This window comes from Phocoena sinus, chromosome 11 (genome assembly GCF_008692025.1).
Source record: "Phocoena sinus isolate mPhoSin1 chromosome 11, mPhoSin1.pri, whole genome shotgun sequence".
In the NCBI taxonomy this organism is placed as follows: Eukaryota; Metazoa; Chordata; class Mammalia; order Artiodactyla; family Phocoenidae; genus Phocoena; species Phocoena sinus.
The window spans coordinates 90,636,868-90,661,113 of NC_045773.1; the positions used below are offsets into that span (position 1 = coordinate 90,636,868).

The 24,246-nt window shown below is 39.8% G+C and overlaps 1 protein-coding gene across 3 annotated transcripts in view; it reads right to left on the bottom strand.

Moving 5' to 3' along the window:
• CAP2 (cyclase associated actin cytoskeleton regulatory protein 2) overlaps positions 1-21,568 on the bottom strand; it is a 138,607-nt gene extending 117,039 nt beyond the window's left edge. Inside the window, exon 1 of one of the 3 annotated variants that reach the window (XM_032649878.1) lies at positions 21,401-21,568. The gene's annotated coding sequence lies outside the window, so the exon portion shown is untranslated. The remainder of the gene's footprint in view (positions 1-21,400) is intronic. The other 2 variants (XM_032649877.1, XM_032649879.1) reach the window with 2 other exon arrangements.
• Positions 21,569-24,246: the final 2,678 nt, after the last annotated feature.

Sequence of the window (24,246 nt, forward strand, 5' to 3'; positions counted from 1 at the left end):
GAAATCTCAAAGGATGAGGAGGTGGTGTTCAGAAGAAAGGTAAGGAAGGCATTCCTGGGCCACGCCCAGCATATGCAACCATATGGAAGCATTACAGCCAGAAAGTACTTCTTGAGCACTCACTATGTGCCAGGAGCTACCTAAGAAAGCACAAGGAACAAGGGATTGATGAGTAGTTAGAATGAGTGGTAGATAAAGCTGGGAAGAGACTTGGGAATTCACCGTGAACGTGACAGTGGATTGAAGAAGATCTGAGGTATAGACTAGGCAAGATCTGAGAAAGGATTAAATGGATTAAATGAGGTTGAGAGGGAAAGGGAGAAGGTAGGATGTCTTAGATATCTTGCTTCGGGATAGGGTGGTACCAATAAAAATGGAGACAGGGAGTGAAGGCAGCTAATGAAGATGGGAGCTCAGTTCTCGACATCTGAGTTTGAAATGCAGACAGTGATATGAGATGATAGCTGGCAGCTTCAAGTAGGGACCTGAAGCTCTACCTAATAATAACAACACCTTCCTCAGGATGCTTGGGAAGATTAAAGGAGGTGATAAAGTGAACTTTGTGAATTACAAAGTGATGCCCAGGTATCATTCTTATAATTTATCTCTGAAAGCTCTACAGCATTTATCACTGTGATCTGTACCCAGTGAGTGCCCAACCGTGAACTGTTACTGCATGTGTTACCACCTCTCCTGTCCCCCAAACACAATGATGGTAACATCTCAAACATTATACTTCTAAGACCATGCCACAGAGCAAATAAACTGCAGAAACACTACTGACTGAAAGCATAAAAGGGGATATCATTTCATATAGTCAGTTGTTTCTCATAACATGACTAGAAATGTTTTACTTTATTAAACTGGCATTTCTGCATTAAGAATGCCATGTCTCGAAACCAAAAGAAAGCTGGAGTAGCAATTCTCATATCAGACAAAATAGACTTTAAAATAAGGACTATTAAAAGGGATAAAGAAGGACACTACATAATGATCAAGGGATCGATCCAAGAAGAAGATATAACAATTGTAAATATTTATGCACCCAACATAGGAGCACCTCAATACGTAAGGCAAATACTAACAGCCATAAAAGGGGAAATTGACAGTAACACATTCATAGTAGGGGACTTTAACACCCCACTTTCACCCATGGACAGATCATCCAAAATGAAAATAAATAAGGAAACACAAGCTTTAAATGATACATTAAACAAGATGGACTTAATTGATATTTATAGGACACTCCATCCAAAAACAACAGAATACACATTTTTCTCAAGTGCTCATGGAACATTCTCCAGGATAGATCATATCTTGGGTCACAAATCAAGCCTTGGTAAATTTAAGAAAATTGAAATTGTATCAAGTATCTTTTCTGACCACAACGCCATGAGACTAGATATCAATTACAGGAAAAGATCTGTAAAATATACAAACACATGGAGGCTAAACAATACACTACTTAATAATGAAGTGATCACTGAAGAAATCAAAGAGGAAATAAAAAAATACCTAGAAACAAATGACAATGCAGACACAACGACCCAAAACCTATGGGATGCAGCAAAAGCAGTTCTAAGGGGGAAGTTTATAGCAATACAAGCCCACCTTAAGAAGCAGGAAACATCTCGAATAAACAACCTAACCTTGCACCTCAAGCAATTAGAGAAAGAAGAACAAAAAAGCCCCAAAGCTAGCAGAAGGAAAGAAATCATAAAAATCAGATCAGAAATAAATGAAAAAGAAACGAAGGAAATGATAGCAAAGATCAATAAAACTAAAAGCTGGTTCTTTGAGAAGATAAACAAAATAGATAAACCACTAGCCAGACTCATCAAGAAAAAAAGGGAGAAGACTCAAATCAATAGAATTAGAAATGAGAAAGGAGAAATAACAACTGACACTGCAGAAATAAAAAAAATCATGAGAGATTACTACAAGCAACTCTATGCCAATAAAATGGACAATCTGGAAGAAATGGACAAATTCGTAGAAATGCACAACCTGCCAAGACTGAATCAGGAAGAAATAGAAAATATGAACAGACCAATCACAAGCACTGAAATTGAAACTGTGATTAAAAATCTTCCAACAAACAAAAGCCCAGGACCAGATGGCTTCACAGGTGAATTCTATCAAACGTTTAGAGAAGAGCTAACACCTATCCTTCTCAAACTCTTCCAAAATATAGCAGAGGGAGGAACACTCCCAAATTCCTTCTACGAGGCCACCATCACCTTGATACCAAAACCAGACAAGGATGTCACAAAGAAAGAAAACTACAGGCCAATATCACTGATGAACATAGATGCAAAAATCCTCAACAAAATACTAGCAAACAGAATCCAACAGCACATTAAAAGGATCATACACCATGATCAAGTGGGGTTTATTCCAGGAATGCAAGGATTCTTCAATATACGCAAATCTATCAATGTGATAAACCATATTAACAAATTGAAGGAGAAAAACCATATGATCATCTCAATAGATGCAGAAAAAGCTTTCGACAAAATTCAACACCCATTTATGATAAAAACCCTCCAGAAAGTAGGCATAGAGGGAACTTTCCTCAACATAATAAAGGCCATATATGACAAGCCCACAGCAAACATCATCCTCAATGGTGAAAAACTGAAAGCATTTCCACTAAGATCAGGAACAAGACAAGGTTGCCCACTCTCACCACTCTTATTCAACATAGTTTTGGAAGTTTTAGCCACAGCAATCAGAGAAGAAAAGGAAATAAAAGGAATCCACATCGGAAAAGAAGAAGTAAAGCTGTCACTGTTTGCAGATGACATGATACTATACATAGAGAATCCTAAAGATGCTACCAGAAAACTACTAGAGCTAATCAATGAATTTGGTAAAGTAGCAGGATACAAAATTAATGCACAGAAATCTCTGGCATTCCTATATACTAATGATGAAAAATCTGAAAGTGAAATCAAGAAAACACTCCCATTTACCATTGCAACAAAAAGAATAAAATATCTAGGAATAAACCTACCTAAGGATACGAAAGACCTGTATGCAGAAAATTATAAGACACTGATGAAAGAAATTAAAGATGATACAAATAGATGGAGAGATATACCATGTTCTTGGATGGGAAGAATCAACATTGTGAAAATGACTCTACTACCCAAAGCAATCTACAGATTCAATGCAATCCCTGTCAAACTACCACTGGCATTTTTCACACAACTAGAACAAAAAATTTCGCAATTTGTATGGAAACACAAAAGACCCCGAATAGCCAAAGCAATCTTGAGAACGAAAAAAGGAGCTGGAGGAATCAGGCTCCCTGACTTCAGACTATACTACAAAGCAACAGTAATCAAGACAGTATGGTACTGGCACAAAAACAGAAAGATAGATCAGTGGAACAGGATAGAAAGCCCAGAGATAAACCCACGCACATATGGACACCTTATCTTTGATAAAGGAGGCAGGAATGTACAGTGGAGAAAGGACAGCCTCTTCAATAAATGGTGCTGGGAAAACTGGACAGGTACATGTAAAAGTATGAGATTAGATCACTCCCTAACACCATACACAAAAATAAGCTCAAAATGGATTAAAGACCTAAATGTAAGGCCAGAAACTATCAAACTCTTAGAGGAAAACATAGGAAGAACACTCTATGACATAAATCACAGCAAGATCCTTTCTGACCCACCTCCTAGAGTAATGGAAATAAAAACAAAAATAAACAAATGGGACCTAATGAAACTTCAGAGCTTTTGCACAGCAAAGGAAACCATAATAAAGACCAAAAGACAACCCTCAGAATGGGAGAAAACATTTGCAAATGAAGCAACTGACAAAGGATTAATCTCCAAAATTTACAAGCAGCTCATGCAGCTCAATAACAAAAAAACAAACAACCCCATCCAAAAATGGGCAGAAGACCTAAACAGACATTTCTCCAAAGAAGATATACAGAATGCCAACAAACACATGAAAGAATGCTCAACATCATTAATCATTAGAGAAATGCAAATCAAAACTACAATGAGATATCATCTCACACCAGTCAGAATGGCCATCATCAAAAAATCTAGAAACAATAAATGCTGGAGAGGGTGTGGAGAAAAGGGGACACTCTTGCACTGCTGGTGGGAATGTGAATTGGTTCAGCCACTATGGAGAACAGTATGGAGGTTCCTTAAAAAACTACAAATAGAATTACCATATGACCCAGCAATCCCACTACTGGGCATATACCCTGAGAAAACCAAAATTCAAAAAGAGTCATGTACCAAAATGTTCATTGCAGCTCTATTTACAATAGCCCGGAGATGGAAAGAACCTAAGCGCCCATCATCGGACGAATGGATAAAGAAGATGTGGCACATATACACAATGGAATATTACTCAGCCTTAAAAAGAAATGAAATTGAGTTATTTGTAATGAGATGGATAGACCTAGAGTCTGTCATACAGAGTGAAGTAAGTCAGAAAGACAAAGACAAATACCGTATGCTAACACATATATATGGAATTTAAGGGGAAAAAATGTCATGAAGAACCTAGGGATAAGACAGGAATAGAGGCGCAGACCTACTGGAGAACGGACTTGAGGATATGGGGAGGGGGAAGGGTGAGTTTTGACAGGGCGAGAAAGAGTCATGGACATATACACACTAACAAACGTAGTAAGGTAGATAGCTAGGGGGAAGCAGCCGCAAGGCACAGGGATATTAGTTCGGGGCTTTGGGACAGCCTGGAGGGGTGGGAGGGGGAGAGTGGGTGGTTGGGAGACGCAAGAGGGAAGACACATGGGAGCACATGTATATGTATAGCTGATTCACTTTGTTATAAATCAGAAACTAACACACTATTGTAAAGCAATTATACCCCAATAAAGATGTTAAAAAAAAAAAAAAAAAAGAATGCCATGTCTCTCTGGAATAATGAAGGTACTAGGTTTGCTGAAATTCCTTCTAAACTCAAAATTCTAGCATTCACTGTAGGATTTACATACAACTGAATAACAGATCCAGTAACTCTGAGAATCAGTTCTTAAGTGCTGGGCCCATTTTATACCTGGATATTTTCAACAAATGCAAGTGGGATCATTTGATTTCAAACAGCCAGGTGATGAATTTGGCCCAAGAGCTCTCCTTCAACACTTTTTTTTTTTTGCTATTTCATGTGTCTCCAGCCTCCTGGGTCTACTTCCATACTTGACTTTGATTTATTACTTGTGACAAAATCAGAGTTTTCAACTAGACCTGTGGACCACCAAAAGACTATAAGTTCTTCTTCTTTTTTTTTTTTTTTTTTGTGGTATGCGGGCCTCTCACTGTTGTGGCCTCTCCCGTTGTGGAGCACAGGCTCCGGACGCACAGGCTCAGCGGCCATGGCTCACGGGCCCAGCCGCTCCGTGGCATGTGGGATCCTCCCGGACAGGGGCACAAACCCATGTCCCCTGCATCGGCAGGCGGACTCTCAACCACTGCGCCACCAGGGAAGCCCGAAGTTCTTCCTTTTTGCTCTTTGGACCTGGGAGCCCAAAGTAAAGAGGAAAGAGTGAAAAAAGGCAAAGAAGAAAGGAAAGAATGGTGGGGTGCAGGGAAAACAGAGGGGAAAGGGAATAAGGAAGGAGAAGGGGCTACCAGTGCCAGTCCAGAAGTAGTAAGCTCACTACCACCTATCTCTAAACTGTGTTCAAAATGCAAGAAGAAACTCCTGGCTCTGAAGAATGAACAACAGCAGGAGGATTGAGGAGGGCAATCAAAACTTGAAAAAGGAACCCATTTGGGAGTGCATTTCTGGGCTTTCTCCTCTTTTCTCTTCAGATTTGACTTGAGGTTGGAACTGCACAGGGGGTGCAAGCCACAAACTCCACGAGAACCCTCTTCTTCTCAGCCAGAAGACTTAGAAAGGGGGTCCCTATAAGTGGAAGAATGTGAAGGGAAGTCTGGGTTATTTGTTTTCTTGTTTTTGTTTTTGTTGTTTCCATTTTTCTTTTCCAAGAGTGGCTGCAGTCACAGAACTGCATGGTAGAAGAGCAAGCAGCAGCACAGACAGCTAAAATTTCTCCAAGAAAAACCTGGTCTTATTGCCAGAGGAGCAGGGAAAAGGAACCTTTGTGATCCAAAGAGTGTAGGCAGAACCCTGTCATTTTTCCCTCTTACTTTTCTCTCAGTGCTTTGCTCTGAGAATGGCCCCTGTCTTGGGGAAACCATACTGCAGCAGCATGAGCAGCTAAAACCTCAAAAGAAACCCAGTCTTTCTGGCCAGAAGACCAGGAAAAAAAGGCTCACAGGGGCAGGAGAGTGTGGGAAGAATCCCAGAAAGGAGAGAGCTAAAGAAGGGGGTCCCTTGATGCTGTGCATGAACCAGTGCAAACCCCAGTCTCACCCGAGCTGTGCATGTGTGGGACAGATTCAAAGGCTTTGAGAACTGAACTACAACGTAAGTTCTGCTCAAGTCCCACTGCTCAAGTCCCATGCTAACCCCTAAACAGTGCTTCCATGGGACCCAAGGCAGCAGAACAAAGGCTTTGAAAAATGAAATGATGTTGGAACCACTGCCCACAGAATGCAAGACAGAACTGGGTTGACTGCCTGGTAAAACAAAAAACTGCGCATTTCGAAAGGACCTGATTCTCACAGCATAATACTCAAAATGTCCAGAATTCAATAAAAAAATATCTAACATGCAAGAGACCAGGGAAATGTGATCAATCCTCAAAGGAAAAGAAAATTAACACATGCCAACCCCAAGATGACACAGGTGTTGGAATTATCCGATAGATTTATAGAAGCTGTTTTAACTACGCTCCAGGAAATAATGGTAACCACTCTTGAAATGAATGGAAAGACAGAAGTTCTCAGCAGAGACACAGAACCTATAAAAGAGAAACAAGTGAACGTTTTAGGACTGAAAAATACAATAAACAGTAAAAAATGCATGGGATGGGCTCAATAACAGAACATAGATGACAAAGGAAAATATCAATAAAGTTGACGTAGATATTATCCAGTCTAAAGAACAGAGAGAAAAAAGGCTGAAGGAAAAAGTGAACAGAGCCTAAAAAGCCTGTGGGACAACATTAAAAGGTTTAATATTAATGTCACTGGAATTCCAGGAGAGGACAAAGAGACTGAGGTAGGAAACGTACTCGAAGAAAAAATGGCCAAAAACTTCCCAAACTTGGTGAAAACTATACATTTACAGACCCAAAGAGTGCTATCTGTCTGGTTATTATACACATAAACACGTAATGTATTACAGTGAGCTGCCTCCAAGAGAAGAACAAGAAAAATGAGTAAAGATATAACTGCCTAAAAAGAAATAAATAAAATGTGATGGGCTATCATTCTCTTTGGAGAGCTGTCACAAGTATTAAGAACTTTAGTTCTTTTCTCTTTTTTTAAAAAATAAATTTATTTCTTTATTTTTGGCTGCGTTGGGTCTTGGTTGCTGCGTGCAGGTTTTCTCTAGTTGTGGCGAGCGGGGGCTACTCTTCCTTGCAGTGCGTGGGCGTACCGCAGTGACTTCTCTTGTTGTGGAGCCTGGGCTCTAGGTGCATGGGCTTCAGTAGTTGTGGCACACAGGCTCAGTAGTTGTGGCTCGCAGGCTCTAGAGCATAGGCTCAGTAGTTGTAGTGCACGGGCTTAGCTGGTCCACAGCATGTGGGATTTTCCTGGACCAGGGCTTGAACCGGTGTCCCCTGCATTGGCAGGCGGATTCTTAACCACTCCGGCACTAGGGAAGCCCCGAACTTTAGTTCTTAGATGTCTTCTCTAAATCTAGTAGAACAAGGATTCACCGTATCAATCAGTGAATTGGTTCATTTATCAATACTAAACTTGCAGAAATGGTTTGTCACATCAGACTCTTATTTTTGGTCAGAAAATAGAGGCAGGATGAGCCTCAAAGGGATTTTCAAATTCTTACTTGTATATAACCTAAAAGAAATCTGTAAATCCCTCTTGCACATTTTTAGGTTGACATGTAAAAACTTTCACCAAAATGTTTATTATTGTGAAGAATGTAATTTCCAGTACTCTGTAAATGTTGACATGTAAAACTATTTTATCACTTGCTGAAATACATCCACTGAAATTCATCATCATTCATTTTAAAAGAATACATAAACAGGCTGCTCTCTGACAGTCAAAAATTTTTGCATGATTATATTTCTCCTTTAATCTACATTTCCATTCTTTTTGCCTTATAAGAGTTTATCCTAGTTTTTTATAGTTTATGCTTTAATGTCTTTTATTCATTACCCTATCATACTTTTCTGCATCAAAAGCATATATATATATTTATTTATTTAAATTCAATGGTAAAAAGAGTGCTCTTCTAATTGTTACCACTGTAACTCTTATTAGAATGAACTTATCAAAACAACACAAATATTACAAATGTTGACAAATATTTAGTAAATGTCGATAAAAAGCATTTTTTTAAAATTGGAAACCTCTCTTTTGAGCTCTTTTATTTTTCAGTTATCTCATGCATATGTGGATGAGTATACTTATTGCTAGAATGAGTCAAGCTTGAACATCGATTCTCAATTTTTGTTTTTATCAATGTAAATGCTGGAACTGAGATGCAAATGGATGAAATTTTGTAATAGAAATATCATTCAATTTTTTGAACTCCTTGAGTTATATTCTAAACATCACATGGTGATGAAATATCAAAATCATTTAAATCACCAGTGTAAGAAAAAATTGGGGAAGACTGAAATTTAGTGAGTATGCTAACTACTCATCCATCTGAGTTATTTCAGCCATTTGTTATCTACGACTAGGCTGTTTTACAACTCTGTAGAGATAAAAGTTAACTTGTAGGGACTTCCCTGGTGGTCCAGTGGTTGGGAATCTGCCTTCCAATGCAGGGGATGTGGGTTCGATCCCTGGTGAGGGAACTAAGATCCCATATGCCGTGGGGCAACTAAGCCTGCGTGCCACAACTACTGAGCCCACGTGCCACAACTAGTGAGCCCATGTGCCACAACTACAGAGCCCATGTGCTCTGCAGCTCGTGTGCCACAGCTAGAGAGAAGCCCGCATGCCACAATGAAAGATCCTGCATGCTGCAACTAAGACCTGACACAGCCAAAAATTAATTAATGTTTAAAAAGTTAACTTATAGAAAACTGATAGTAAAGCAAGTAATAACTGTCTATAGGCATGCAAATACAACTTATCCTGTGGAACTTCATTGGACTTCCCTCTCCCACTGTGGTGGAAGCTTGTTTACATCTATTAAGCAAATTTATTTTAGCATTCCCATCAATGGTCTCCTTTCAACTGATTGTAAGACCTTTCTGGCTCTCTCATTTTTTAAGATGTTTTTTTAAATGTTAATTTTTTTATATGTATGAGAATCATGATTTCATTGTCTTTTAAAATTTATCCTTTAACATCAGTTTACAATTTAATTAGATTGAACTTTCAGTTGGTTATTTTTGTTTGTTCGTTTTGTTTTGTTTTAACAAAGATTTAGAAAACACAAGATCTGTAAAAGAAAAGGAGGCGTGAAAGGGAACCTGCATCTCCGTTACAAACCCACTCTCTAGAAGATCAGTCTTAGGTAAAAAGCACTTGTGAAAGATGAAGATTTGTAAATTTATTTTCTTCAAACACTCATGTGCATGGACCTTAGAGAAGTCTTTGCATATAGTAAATGCACCCAGTTTGAAGACTCTCAGCCTAAAGTAAGAAGCATAAAAATGAACCTCACCCCTAATTCTGTATACGTAGAGACTCATTTGCATTAACAAACTTCTTTTTTAAAGTTTCAGTTACTGAAGAACTTTATTTAGATAATCATCCACCTTCCATTCACAAGAGACACTGAGAGGAGTCCTAATGAAGAGAGAGGCCATTGGAAGCAGGGCGGAAGGAGAGGGAATAGAGGGTTGTCAGCGGGAATTCTGAACAGTCAGAGGGCACCATGAGAGTACTAAGAAACAAATAAGAAACGAAAACAGAGGGGGGATCAATACTCAAACTTTAAAAATTTTGCCTAAATATGTGTGAACCTGCACTGAACCCCCGAAAATCTCTCGCCACTGCTTCTCTCATGCTAGAAGATGATGCCAGGGGAAAGACTTCTGCACTGAGTCTACCTAATGCCAGCAACTAATTAAATGGACATTTCCATCAACCTACTCACTATGTCAGATATCTGAGCTTTCTGCCCCTGGACAGAGGTGAGTAGAAGCATCCAGCTCCTCCGGGACCATCCTCCTCTTCAACACTACCATTTGGACCACCACACTTCTGTTTTCAGTCTCCCACTCTCCTGCTCTTTAATACCCTTCTTACAAAACAAGAATTATTTTAGATTAGACTTTTATATTGCAGAATGGCCTTTCAATTTTGGGAAGCTGGGAGCCATTACGAACCTCAAAGGTTACCTAATTCATCCATTCATCACATAGGTGCAAAATTTTAAAAATTGGGGACTATTACACCTTCTCCTTTTGGCTAAGTGGTCAATAAGAAGCGAGGATTATTAGATGTCTAATTAAGTAGACAGGGCAGATGAAGGTCACATCTGTAATAACTGAAATTTCTTCTTCTTGTTTTAGACAGCTTCCTATGTCCCTTCCTATATAGGGCTGTATAATGAAAGGGAAATAATATAAATTATTACATAATTTCTCAGTAAAAGAAAATGTTTTCCATAAGTGGGAAAAGGGTGTACTTTAGAAAAACAAAACAAGATGGAATTTCCCTGGATATAAAAGCTCATGCAAAAGAACAAATACTGCATGATTTCACTTATATGAGGCACCTAGAATAGGCAAATTCATAAAGACAGATAGTAGAATGGAGGTTGCCAGGGGCTGGAGGAAGAGGGGAGTGGGGAGTTATCGTTAATGGGAACAGAGTTTCAGTTTGGGATGATGAAGAAGTTCTGGAGATGAATGGTGCTGATGGTTATACAACTTTGTGAATGTACCTAATGCCACTGAATTAATTGTATATGTTAAAGTGGTAACTTTTTACGTTATGTATGTTTTACCACAATAAAAAAAACACAACTCTAAAACTCTTTTACAACAGCCTGTTCTGACCTTAGGGTGCTTGCCCCCTTCCAAGTACAAGTAGAAATCTCCTGAATGAACAGCAAAAGCTCATAGCCTGAATCAGGGCAGACCTAGAAAGAGCCCAAGACTAAAACACCGCATTTCCAATTGGCTTATTTTTACCAGGATAACCAAACTAAATCATGTTAGAAACACTAGACCAGGGACTTCCCTGGTGGTCCAGTGGTAAAGAATCCACCTTACAATGCAGGGGATGAGGGTTTGATCCCTGGTCAGGGAACTAAGATCCCACATGCCATCGGGCAACTAAGCCTGTGTGCTACAATGACTGAGCTTGTGCGCCTCAACTAGAGAGCCCGTGTGCCGCAAACTACAGAGCCCACACGCTCTGGAACCCACGCACCATAACTACAGAGCCCAGGCACCCTGGAGCCCGTGCCACAACTAGAGAAGAGAAAACCCGCATGCCACAACTAGAGAAAAGCCCACATGCTGCAACAAAAGATCCTGCATGCCTCAGTGAAGATCGCGTGTGCCCGCAACTAAGACCCAAAGCAGCCAAAAATAAATACAATAATAAATCTTTTTTTTTTAAAAGAAAAGGAACACTAGAGCACCCAGAACTATACACATCCAAAGAAAAATGTTAGTGAAATTGAGTAACCACTTATGTACCTCGCTTAAAATAATATCCCTTGGATTTAATAAAGTTGTCCTCTGTCCTATCCTAAATCCAGGTGACATAAGAGGATGAAGATGCCTGTAAGTGACTGGGTTAAGTGAGGCTGCTGTGAAATTCAGTTGTAAAATTTTAGAATAGTATTTTTCCACACCTCTGAGGACATGAGAAAATAGATATTACAACTAGAATTTAAATGGGATGAGAAGTCAGGATATCAGTTCTAATCACTTGGTGGTTTGGGGGGAATGAATAAGCTGGGGATATACCATTAATGTATAAGTCAGAAGGAGAATCAACTTCGCTTTTGGTCATTAAAATACATGGCATATTCACATTCACACAGAAGAACTTGCACATGTGTCAAGACACATGGAAAAAGAGTCTCCAAAGCAGCAAAACATAGGAACCAACCCTAATGCTCAACAATAAGAGAATGGATAAACAAACCGTGGAATATTTGCCAACAAATAATATACAGTTACATACAGTAATAGGGATAATTCTTTAAAACTTAATTTCGAGTTTTGTAAAAGTGAGGCTATATATACCCTTTTTATAAATCAAAAAAACAAGCAAAGGTAAACAAAATTATGTAGGAATACTTACATATGTCATAAAATTATTTTACGATAAAATCGGGTAATGGTTAACACAAAATCCAGGGTTGGGAGGGGCACAAGGAATGGCATAGGAGAAGGGCATAAAGAAAGATACAACAGTATAGGTAACAATCTAGTTCTTTTTTTCTAGCCTTCTGTTTATTTTCTTTAATGGCTTTATTGAGATACAACTCACATATGATACAATTCACCCATGTGAAGTGTACAATATGATGATGTTCAAAACCAACACCAGTTAATTTTAGTACATTTTGTCAGCTCAAAAAGAAACGCTATACCCTTTAACTATTACCACCCACCCCTCACATCAACCCCCATCCCTAAGAAACCACTAATCTACTTTCTGTCTCTATTCACTGCCCTGGTCTGAATATTTCCATATGAACAGAAAATCATACAGTGTGTGGTCTTTTGTGACTAACTTCTTTTACTCAGAATAATGTTTTCAATGTACATACTTGTTGTAGCATGTATCAGTATTTCATTCTTTTTATGGCCAAATAATATCCCATTGTATGGATATACCATATTATATTTATCCATTCATCAGTTGATGGACATTTGGATTGTTTCTACCTTTTGGTTGTTATGAATGTTGTCAGTATAAACATCTGTGTATAGTTTTTGTGTGGACATATGCTTTCATTTCTCTTGGATATATATACTTAGAGTGAAACTGCTGTATCACATGGTAACTCTGTTTAACTTTTGAGGAACTGCCAAATTGTTTTCCAAAGAAGCTACACCAGATGATATTCCCACCAGCAATGTATAAGGGTTCCAATTCCTTCACATCCTCACCAACACTTATTAACTCACTTTTTGATTCTAGCCATCCTAGTGGGTGTGAAGTGGTATCTCATTGTAGTTTTGATTTGCATTTCTCTAATGAATAATGATATTGAACATCTTTTCATATGCTTATTGGCCATTTGTATATCTTCTTGGGAGAAACAGCCATTCAGATATCTTGACCATTTTTATATTGGGTTATTTATCTTTTTATTGTTGAGTTGTAAGAACTCTTCATATATTTTGGATACAAGTTCCTTACCAGATATAGGATTTTAAAACATATTCTCCCATTTTGTGGGTTACCTTTTCACAATTATCTAGTTCTTACGCCCTAGTTTTTAAAGCTGTGACAGGGTTACAGGTGGTCATTGAATATAATGTTTATAGCTTACATAAACTTAGCAAATTATTCTTATGTATATTACATAATTAATGAATTAAAAATAAAACCTCGTGCTGCCCGTGTCCGTGTCCTCACGGTGAGCCTCAGCCGCCCCCCACCTCTGCAGGAGACCCTCCAACACTAGCAGGGTTTCTGAAGAGAATTCTTATCCTGTTCCTTTGTAGGTCATTCCAGAGTACTGAGTAGAGTTCCCTGTGCTACACATCTGAGCTGTGTGTCGGACAGACACTTGGCGCTCCAGCCAGGCGTCAGGGCTGTGCCACTGAGGTGGGAGAGCCAACTTCAGGACACTGGTCCACAAGAGACCTCCCAGCTCCACATATCAAACGGTGAAAATCTCCCAGAGACCTCCATCTCAACACCAGCACCCAGCTTCACTCAACGACCAGCAAGCCACAGTGCTGGACAACCTATGCCAAACAACTAGCAAGACAGGAACACAACCTCGCCCATTAGCAGAGAGGCTGCCTAAAATCATAATAAGGCCACAGACACCCCAAAACACACCACCAGACGTGGACCTGCCCATCAGAAAGACAAGATCCACCAGCCTCACCACCAGAACACAGGCACTAGTCCCCTCCAACAGGAAACCTACACAACTCACTGAACCAACCTTAGCCACTGGGGACAGACACCAAAATCAACGGGAACCACGAACCTGCAGCCTGTGAAAAGGAGATCCCAAACACAGTAAGATAAGCAAAATGAAAAGTCAGAAAAACACACAGCAGATGAAGGAGCAAGGCAAAAACCCATCAGACCTAACAAATGAAGAGGAAATAGGCAGTCTACCTGAAAAAGAATTCAGAATAATGATAGTAAAGACAATCCAAAATCTTGGAAATAGAATAGAGAAAACGCAAGAAACATTTAACAAGCACCTAGAAGAACTAAAGAGGAAACAAGCAACGATGAACACCACAATAAATGAAATTAAAAATACTCTAGAAGGGATCAATAGCAGAATAACTGAGGCAGAAGAACGGATAAGTGACCTGGAAGATAAAATAGTGGAAATAACTACTGCAGACCAGAATAAAGAAAAAAGAATGAAAAGAACTGAGGACACTCTCAGAGACCTCTGGGGCAACATCAAACGCACCAACATTCAAATTATAGGGGTCCCAGAAGAAGAAGAGAAAAAGAAAGGGACTGAGAAAACATTTGAAGAGATTACAGTTGAAAACTTCCCTAATATGGGAAAGGAAATATAATTGATCAAGTCCAAGAAGCACAGAGAGTCCCATACAGGATAAACCCAAGGAGAAACACGCCAAGACACATATTAATCAAACTATCAAAAATTAAATACAAAGAAAACATATTAAAAGCAGCAAGGGAAAAACAACAAATAACACACAAAGGAATCCCCATAAGGTTAACACCTGATCTTTCAGCAGAAATTCTGCAAGCCTGAAGGGAGTGGCAGGACATATTTAAAGTGATGAAGGAGAAAAACCTGCAGCCAAGATTACTCTACCCAGCAAGGATCTCATTCAAATTTGATAGAGATATTAAAACCTTTACAGACAAGCAAAAGCTGGGAGAGTTCAGCACCACCAAACCAGCTTTACAACAACTGGTAAAGGAAGTTCTCTGGGCAAGAAACACAAGAGAAGGAAAAGACCTACAATAACGAAACCAAAACAATTAAGAAAATGAGAATAGGAACATACATATAATTACCTTAAATGTAAATGGATTAAACGCTCCCACCAAAAGACACAGACTGGCTGAATGGATACAAAAACAAGACCCATATATATGCTGTTTACAAGACACTCACTTCAGACCTAGGGACACATACAGACTGAAAGTGAGGGGAAGGAAAAAGAAATTCCATGCAAATGGAAATCAGAAGAAAGCTGGAGTAGCAATTCTCGTATCAGACAAAATAGACTTTAAAATAAAGACTATTACAAGAGAAAAAGAAGGACACTACATAATGATCAAGGGATCAATCCAAGAAGATATAACAATTGTAAATATTTATGCACCCAACATAGGAGCACCTCAATACATAAGGCAAATACTAACAGCCATAAAAGGGGAAATCGACAGTAACACAATCATAGTAGGGGACTTTAACACCCCACTTTCACCGATGGACAGATCATCCAAAATGAAAATAAAAAAGGACACATAAGCTTTAAATGATATATTAAACAAGATGGACTAAATTGATATTTATAGGACATTCCATCCCAAAACAACAGAATACACATTTTTCTCAAGTGCTCATGGAACAGTCTCCAGGATAGATCATATCGTGGGTCACAAATTTAGCCTTGGTAAATTTAAGAAAATTGAAATCGTATCAAGTATCTTTTCCGACCACAACGCTATGAGACTAGATATCAATTACAGGAAAAGATCTGTAAAAAATACAAAGACACGGAGGCTAAACAATACACTACTTAATAACAAAGTGATCACTGAAGAAATCAAAGAGGAAATAAAAAAATACCCAGAAACAAATGACAATGGAGACACGATGAACCAAAACCTATAGGATGCAGCAAAAGCAGTTCTAAGAGGGAAGTTTGTAGCAATACAATCCTACCTTAAGCAACAGGAAACATCTCAAATAAACAACCTAACCTTGCACCTAAAGCAATTATAGAAGGAAGAACAAAAACACCCCAAAGTTAGCAGAAGGAAAGAAATCATAGAGATCAGATCAGATCAGATAGAGATAGAAATCATAGAGATCAGATCAGATCAGAAATAAATGAAAAAGAAATGAAGGAAATGATAGCAAAAATCAATAAAACTAAAAGCTGGTTCTTTGAGAAGACAAACAAAATTGATAAACCATTAGCCAGACTCATCAAGAAAAAAAGGGAGAAGACTCAAATCAATAGAATTAGAAATGAAAAAGGAGAAGTAACAACTGACACTGCAGAAATAAAAAAGATCATGAGAGATTACTACAAGCAACTCTATGCCAATAAAATGGACAACCTGGAAGAAATGGAAAAAATCTTAGAAATACACAACCTGCCGAGACTGAACCAGGAAGAAATAGAAAATATGAGCAGACCAATCACAAGCACTGAAATTGAAACTGTGATTAAAAATCTTCCAACAAACAAAAGCCCAGGACCAGATGGCTTCACAGGCGAATTCTATCAAACATTTAGAGACGAGCTAACACCTATCCTTCTCAAACTCTTCCAAAATATAGCAGAGGGAGGAACACTCCCAAACTCATTCTACAAGGTTAGCATCACCCTGATACCAAAACCAGACAAAGATGTCACAAAGAAAGAAAACTACAGGCCAATATCACCGATGAACATAGATGCAAAAATCCTCAACAAAATACTAGCAAACAGAATCCAACAGCACATTAAAAGGATCATACACCATGATCAAGTGGGGTTTATTCCAGGAATGCAAGGATTCTTCAATATATGCAAATCAATTAACAGGATACACCATATTAAGAAACTGAAGGAGAAAAACCATATGATCATCTCAATAGATGCAGAGAAAGCTTTCGACAAAATTCAACACCCATTTATGATAAAAACCCTCCAGAAAGTAGGCATAGAGGGAACTTTCTTCAACATAATAAAGGCCATATATGACAAACCCAAAGCCAACATCGTCCTCAATGGTTAAAAACTGAAACCATTTCCACTAAGATCAGGAACAAGACAAGGTTGCCCACTCTCACCACTATTATTCAACAAAGTTTTGGAAGTTCTAGCCACCACAATCAGAGAAGAAAAAGAAATAAAAGGAATCCAAATCGGAAAAGAAGTAAAGCAGTCACTGTTCGCAGATGACATGATACTATACATAGAGAATCCTAAAGATGCTACCAGAAAACTACTAGAGCTAATCAATGAATTTGGTAAAGTAGCAGGATACAAAATTAATGCACAGAAATCTCTGGCATTCTTATACACTAATGATGAAAAATCTGAAAGTGAAATTAAGAAAACACTCCCATTTACCATTGCAACAAAAAGAATAAATTATTTAGGAATAAACCTACCTAAGGAGACAAAAGACCCGTATGCAGAAAATTATGAGACAGTGATGAAAGAAATTAAAGATGATACAAATAGATGGAGAGATATACCATGTTCTTGGATTGGAAGAATCAGCGTTGTGAAAATGACTCTACTACCCAAAGCAATCTACAGATTCAATGCAATCCCTATCAAACTACCATTGGCATTTTTCACAGAACGAGAACAAAACATTTCACAATTTGTATGGAAACACAAAAGACCCTGAATAGCCAAGGCAATCTTGAGAACAAAAAATGGAGCTGGAGGAATCAGGCTCCCTGACTTTAGACTATACTACAAAGCTACAGTAATCAAGACAATATGGTACTGGCACAAAAACAGAAATATAGATCAATGGAACAGGATAGAAAGTCCAGAGATAAACCCACGCACCTATGGTCACCTAATTTATGACAAAGGAGGCAAGAACATACAGTGGGGAAAAGACAGTCTCTTCAATAAGTGGTGCTGGGAAAACTGGACAGCTACATGTAAAAGTATGAAATTAGAACACACCCTAACACCATACACAAAAATAAACTCAAAATGGATTAAAGGCCTAAATGTAAGGCCAGACACTATCAAACTTTTAGAGAAAAACATAGGCAAAACACTCTATGACATAAATCACAGCAAGATCCTTTCTGACCCACCTCCTAGAGAAATGGAAATAAAAATAAACAAATGGGACCTAATGAAACTTAAAAGCTTTTGCACAGCCAAGGAAATCATAAACAAGACCAAAAGACAACCCTCAGAATGGGAGAAAATATTAGCAAATGAAGCAACTGACAAAGGATTAATCTCCAAAATTTACAAGCAGCTCATGCAGCTCAGTAACAAAAAAACAAACAACCGAATCCAAAAATGGGCAGAAGACCTAAATAGACATTTCTCCCAAGAAGATATACAGATTGCCAACAAACACATGAAAGAATGCTCAATATCATTAATCATTAGAGAAATGCAAATCAAAACTGCAATGAGATATCACCTCACACTGGTCAGAATGGCCATCATCAAAAAACCTAGAAACAATAAATGTCGGAGAGGTTGTGGAGAAAAGGGAAGCCTCTTGCACTGTTGGTGGGAATGTAAATTGATACAGCAACTATGGAGAACAGTATGGAGGTTCCTTAAAAAACTACAAATAGAACTACCATACGACCCAGTAATCCCACTACTGGGCACATACCCTGAGAAAACCATAATTCAAAAAGAGTCATGTACCAAAATGTTCATTGCAGCTCTATTTACAATAGCCAGGACGTGGAAGCAACCTAAGTGTCCATCAACAGATGAATGGATAAAGAAGATGTGGCACATATATACAATAGAATATTACTCAGCCATAAAAAGAAATGAAATTGAGTTATTTGTAGTGAGGTGGATGTACCTAGAGTCTGTCATACAGAGTGAAGTAAGTCAGAAAGAGAAAAATAAATATCATACGCTAACACGTATATATGGAATCTAAGGGAAAAAAAGGTCATGAAGAACCTGGGGTAAGACGGGAATAAAGACACAGACCTACTAGAGCATGGACTTGAGGATATGGGGAGGGGGAGGGGGAGGCTGTGACGAGGTGAGAGAGTGGCATGGACATATATACACTACCAAGCGTAAAGTGGATAGCTACTAGGAAGCAACCGCATAGCACAGGGAGATCAGCTAGGTGGTTTCTGACCGCCTAGAGGGGTGGGATAGGGAGGGTGGGAGGGAGGGAGACGCAGGAGGGAAGAAAAATGGGAACATGTGTATATGTATAACTGATTCACTTTGTTATAAAGCAGAAACACACCATTGTAAAGCAAGTATACTCCAATAAAGATGTTAATAAATAAATAAATAAAACAAACCTCACGCATAAAGATATCTGTTAGGAAATATTTAACACAAAACAAAATGCTGTAATGCTCAAAATAAGTTAATGCTACTCTTGAAGACATTAACTTAATGCCTGGGTATGACTTAGGCACCCGGAGAATCTGGCCCATTAATTCTCCCAAAAGGTTCCTCTCCAAACTCTACCACATGGTAGGGGAGAGTAGCAAACTACTAACAACAGGACAAACCTGCCCCCTCTCCCCTCCTGTTTTTGTGTCTCCCCCTCCTCTCCCAAGCTAAAAATGAATTTCACATTTTTTAATGCCTGAAAAAAAAAGAAGACTACTTCATTACTAGCGAAAATTATACGAACTTCAAATTTCAGTGTCCATGAATAAAGGGAAATACAGCCACACCATTCCTTTAAGTATTGTCTATGGCTGCTTTTAAGCTACAACAACACAGACGAGAAGTTACTAAAGAGACCACATAGCCAAGAAAACCTACAAGTTTACTATCCGGCCTTTTACTCAAAACGTTTGCCAAACCTTACTATATCAACAAGTTAAATTACTTCTCACTTTTACAATGAATAGCAAAAAACCTATTTCCTACTAGCCAAAACCACCTTGACAGTCATCCTCTTGATTTCTCAATTTTTTCTCTTTAACTTTAATAAATATTTATACAGTACTTCGATTCTAATTTTATTAAGGATTTTTACATTTGGGGATCGTAGTCTTTCCTTGTAAAATAATGTGGTATCTTCAAAAAGTCATGATCCAGCCACACTCAAACTATTGGGTTAATCATTTTAACAAACTTTTATTGCCTGCTGTGAGTCAAATACTTCTTGGTGCAGTAAAAAACTACCCAAAACCCCATGCTTGCCCTCAAGAGGCTTACAGTCTAATTAGACTCTAGTAACTGTAAGAACAATTTCCCCAAAGATCACTCCACAGTTGAATCTTACATTAAGGGATCTTAGAAATTTTACCAAGAATTCTAAGCTATGTTCCTTAAATAAAAAAGAAGTCTTATATAAGCAGTAAAGAAATAGTACTCTGCAAACAATTCTGGTAAACTCTGGTGGTTTAAGTCCCATAACTTCTGCATTCCCATGACCATATAATCAAAGCTTCTTGATCTTTTTTGCTGTGTTCATCTCCGCTTTGGCCGTTTGGACCTAATCCTAGTTCAATATACTAAATGTAGTCACCCATATTCAATCATTTTAGAGAACGCACCAATTCAAACATCGCTGAAACTTGCAAACCTATCTGTGTTGCAGGATACCACTCTGATGGCAATGAAAGCAAGGCCGTTTGCATATGTGATTATTAGTCCCCAAAGTGATGACAACGAGGCTACTTCCACAAACAACCCTCTACCCAAAGGAGACAGAGACCCAGCTGTGAGGTGACCTCTTTGGAGCTGTCCCTCAATGCCTCAGTGGCCTTCGCATTTTTTTAAAGTGACTCATGGCCTCAAGTCAGTTTCTGCAGTGAAGCCAGATCCGTTCCTTTCCAGCACTTCCTGGCTAGGGTCAAATTCAGTCCAATGACAGCCCTCCCCCCAACGACCCTGCACCCCTCTGAGGCTCAGAGCCAAACTGACGAGAAGCCCCAAAGTTAGACCAGCCTGGAGCGTGGCCGCAAGGCCTTGGCCATCCGTCCAGCCCCAAGCCCGCTCCGCGCCCGCACCGCCTTCCGGTCAGGCCAGCGCGTGCCGGGGCAGGCGGCGGGGGCAGGGAGCGCCGCTGCGCTGACCCAGATGGGGCGCCCGCACGCGCCCGCACGCCCGCGCCCGGGTCCCCGGCACCAAGGCCCCGCGTTCGCCCGCGTCCCCGGCAACGTGGCCCCTCAGGCACCAGCCCGGTCTTTATTCCTCGCGCGCCGCCCGCCCCGGCCCCTCTGCACCCCACCCATTGAGCGCAACTTCCGAGCGCGGCCGCGGAGCGCCCCCCGCACCTGCCCGCCGGCCCCTCCCGGCCCGGCTGCTCCGGATTACCTGCTTGGGGGTCCTGCGGTCTGGTCCTGGGCGATGCCGATCCGTTTCTCGGCCCCTCGCGCCCTCCTCCCGCCTGCCCTCCTCCCCTCCTCCTCCCCCCTGAGTAGGAGTCGGTGTCAGTCACGCCGCTCCTGGGGAGAGTGGCCGGCGGCTTCCGGGAGCTCCAAATACAGGCAAGCCGAGGGGGAGAGAGAGGGAGAGGGAGGAAGGGAGGAGAGCCAAGCTCCGCGGGTGGGGAGTGCAAATAAAGGGGAGCGGAGAGGAGAGGGGAATGGAGGAAGGGAGGGGCAGATGGGCCGTGGGAGAAAAGAGAGGGAGATGAGGAAGGCAGAGGGCGGCAGGCTCTGAAAGAAATGAATTCGCTGCATCAGGCGGCATTGCAAAGAAGTCTGGAAAGATCCGGGAGGCTCCTGGCTGAAAGAGCCACAGATTGGATCCTCAAACACTTGTGCGGAGAAATGATGGGTCCTTAAGAAGCAAGAGACGGGCCTGTGTGTTCCCCAACCCCAGGATAGGGATAAAGGTCCTGGCTGGAGAGGGAGGTGGACAAGCGACGCTTTAGCTAGACATCAAGCTGAGATGCACTCATATTTTGTAACGACATTTAAAAAATATATTTTGAAATGCACTTTACATACATCTTTTTAAAAAATTGCCTGATTGTTTAAAAATAAATGTACCCTAAACCAATTATTTTTATTGTGCGTATTTGTGGCCATTCCTATTTATAAGTTGACTGTAATTACAAAATTGGAGATTTTTACTTTTCTGTTAACACTGTTAGAAGGAAAACATTGATTTTCAATTTTCATTAGTTTATTTCCATCTGAAAAAGTAGACTTAAAGCTCTTCATTGAATGAATGCTAGGAAAATAATTACAGAGAAGAGAGAAGGGGTGGGTGTAATCGATACTTCTTAAAGCAATATTTCCAAACAAACACTAGGATGAGTATCTAAAAAGCCAATATTTTCTGTCAGTGTTTAAATTGCACGTTAATTTGGTTCTGTGCATTACAAGGCTTATTCTAACACCACAGGTCACAACTTAAATGAAGGTTTTTCCTATCACACATTGCTCTTGTCCAACAATGGTGATAAGGAGTGCCTCTTTGCTCCCCTTTGTCTGGAAAAAAGGGAAACAAAATGACATTGCTTATGTCACTGATAACATTGCTAAATGAATGCATACACTGCAAATATCCAGGGCCAGTGCTGTCCCTATCATGCACATGCCTTGCATTTGGTAGGTAATTAATACGTTTATACTGAAGAATGAATGAATGAAATTATATATATACATTTATGTTCCAGGGATGCCAAAAATAATATATCCTTAAGAACCAATTTTTACAGGTTCAAAGGAAACTTCCAAGCATCCAGTCTAACGTGACTTATTTTTCTCTAGCATTAACTTCAGCAATCATTAATAGAGCACTTCGTTCAGTTAAGTGTATTTTGCACTGGAGTATAAAGTATTATGGAGTATAAAGGTGAATGAGGCACAAATCCTCCCCTTAGGTTTATAAGATAGTAAGATGATGAAGAGAGTATAAAAATAACTACAGTGTAAGAAAGACTATATAAAACATGTCCTAAGAGAAATATGAACAAAGTTTGTGGATGTGCAGAAGAGGCAGGTTGCTTCTAGTGCTGGGGACCAGAGAATGCATCCTGGTGGAAGTAAGAGTTGAGTCTTCAAGCAGAAATGACAATAAGAATGGGCAGTGGGGGAAGGGCACTCAAGATGAAAGGACAGCAGGGATAAAGATGGAGAGGTGATAAAGGATGGGACATGTATGAAGGACAGTGGGTGAGCTTTGCTGGAATGGAAAGCTGTGCGACCCAGATCTGGGAGGAAAGGATAGGTCCCAGCAGATGGAGGCCTTCAATCTTAGCCTAAGTTGTTTGAACCCTAAGGGGCAGGCACTGGGGGATTGTGACAGTTTTGAAGCAGAATCATGATAACAGTTAATTTGGTGATGTTGACTAGGATTGGAAAAAGATAGGAGACAGGGAAATTCTCTAAGAAATAATTCACTAGTTTGGAGGGTCTTAAGCCTCTTGAGTCTTAAGCCGGTGCCTGAATTCTTCCCTTAACTAATTCCATCTCACACAGCACCTGTCTGCTATGTGACGGATGCCCAATGGGGCTACCCCCGCCAGTGAACTCTTCTTTCTCACAACTCTCTCACATTTATTGTCCATATTTTCCAACTAGACCTGAAAGTTCCAAGAAAGCAAAGATAATGTCTGTTTAAAGGTTCAAGGCTATTTTCTGGAGGCTGACACAGAGAAAAGTCATTGAGTACATATTTATTAATACATTTTTCTTTTACAGGATTAGTTCTGAAGGTGGTGGAGTTGGAAAGAAGAGGACAGATGCTGGGCTCTTCTAAATCTTTTCAGACCTTGAGATTCCCACCCAAACCCTTGCCTTTCTCCTTAACAGACGATCTCATTATCTGCTGTACAAGGAGGCTGGTGCCATGTTAACTTCTATACCTTTTCCTTACACTTAATTTGAACTATGTCCCCTTCATCACCAAAGCTAAGAGTATTCTCGTCTTATTCCACCTTGGTCCTCTACACTGCATCTGAGACTCCTCCTCCCCACTGATTTTGTCCCTCTGGATAACATTTCAGTTGCCACCAGCCAGGCTGTACCAGAAAGCTGGTAACACAGTAGACACATGGGGGAGGGGGGGGCCATCTTTGGAATGGTTGTGCTGTTCTGCCTTTCTTTATATAGTGTAAAACTTTTAAATTGACAATTTTATATGAAGGGGCTTTGCTAGGATCTCAACACAGAGTAGGTGACTCAGGACCTTGAAATTCACAGTCTATA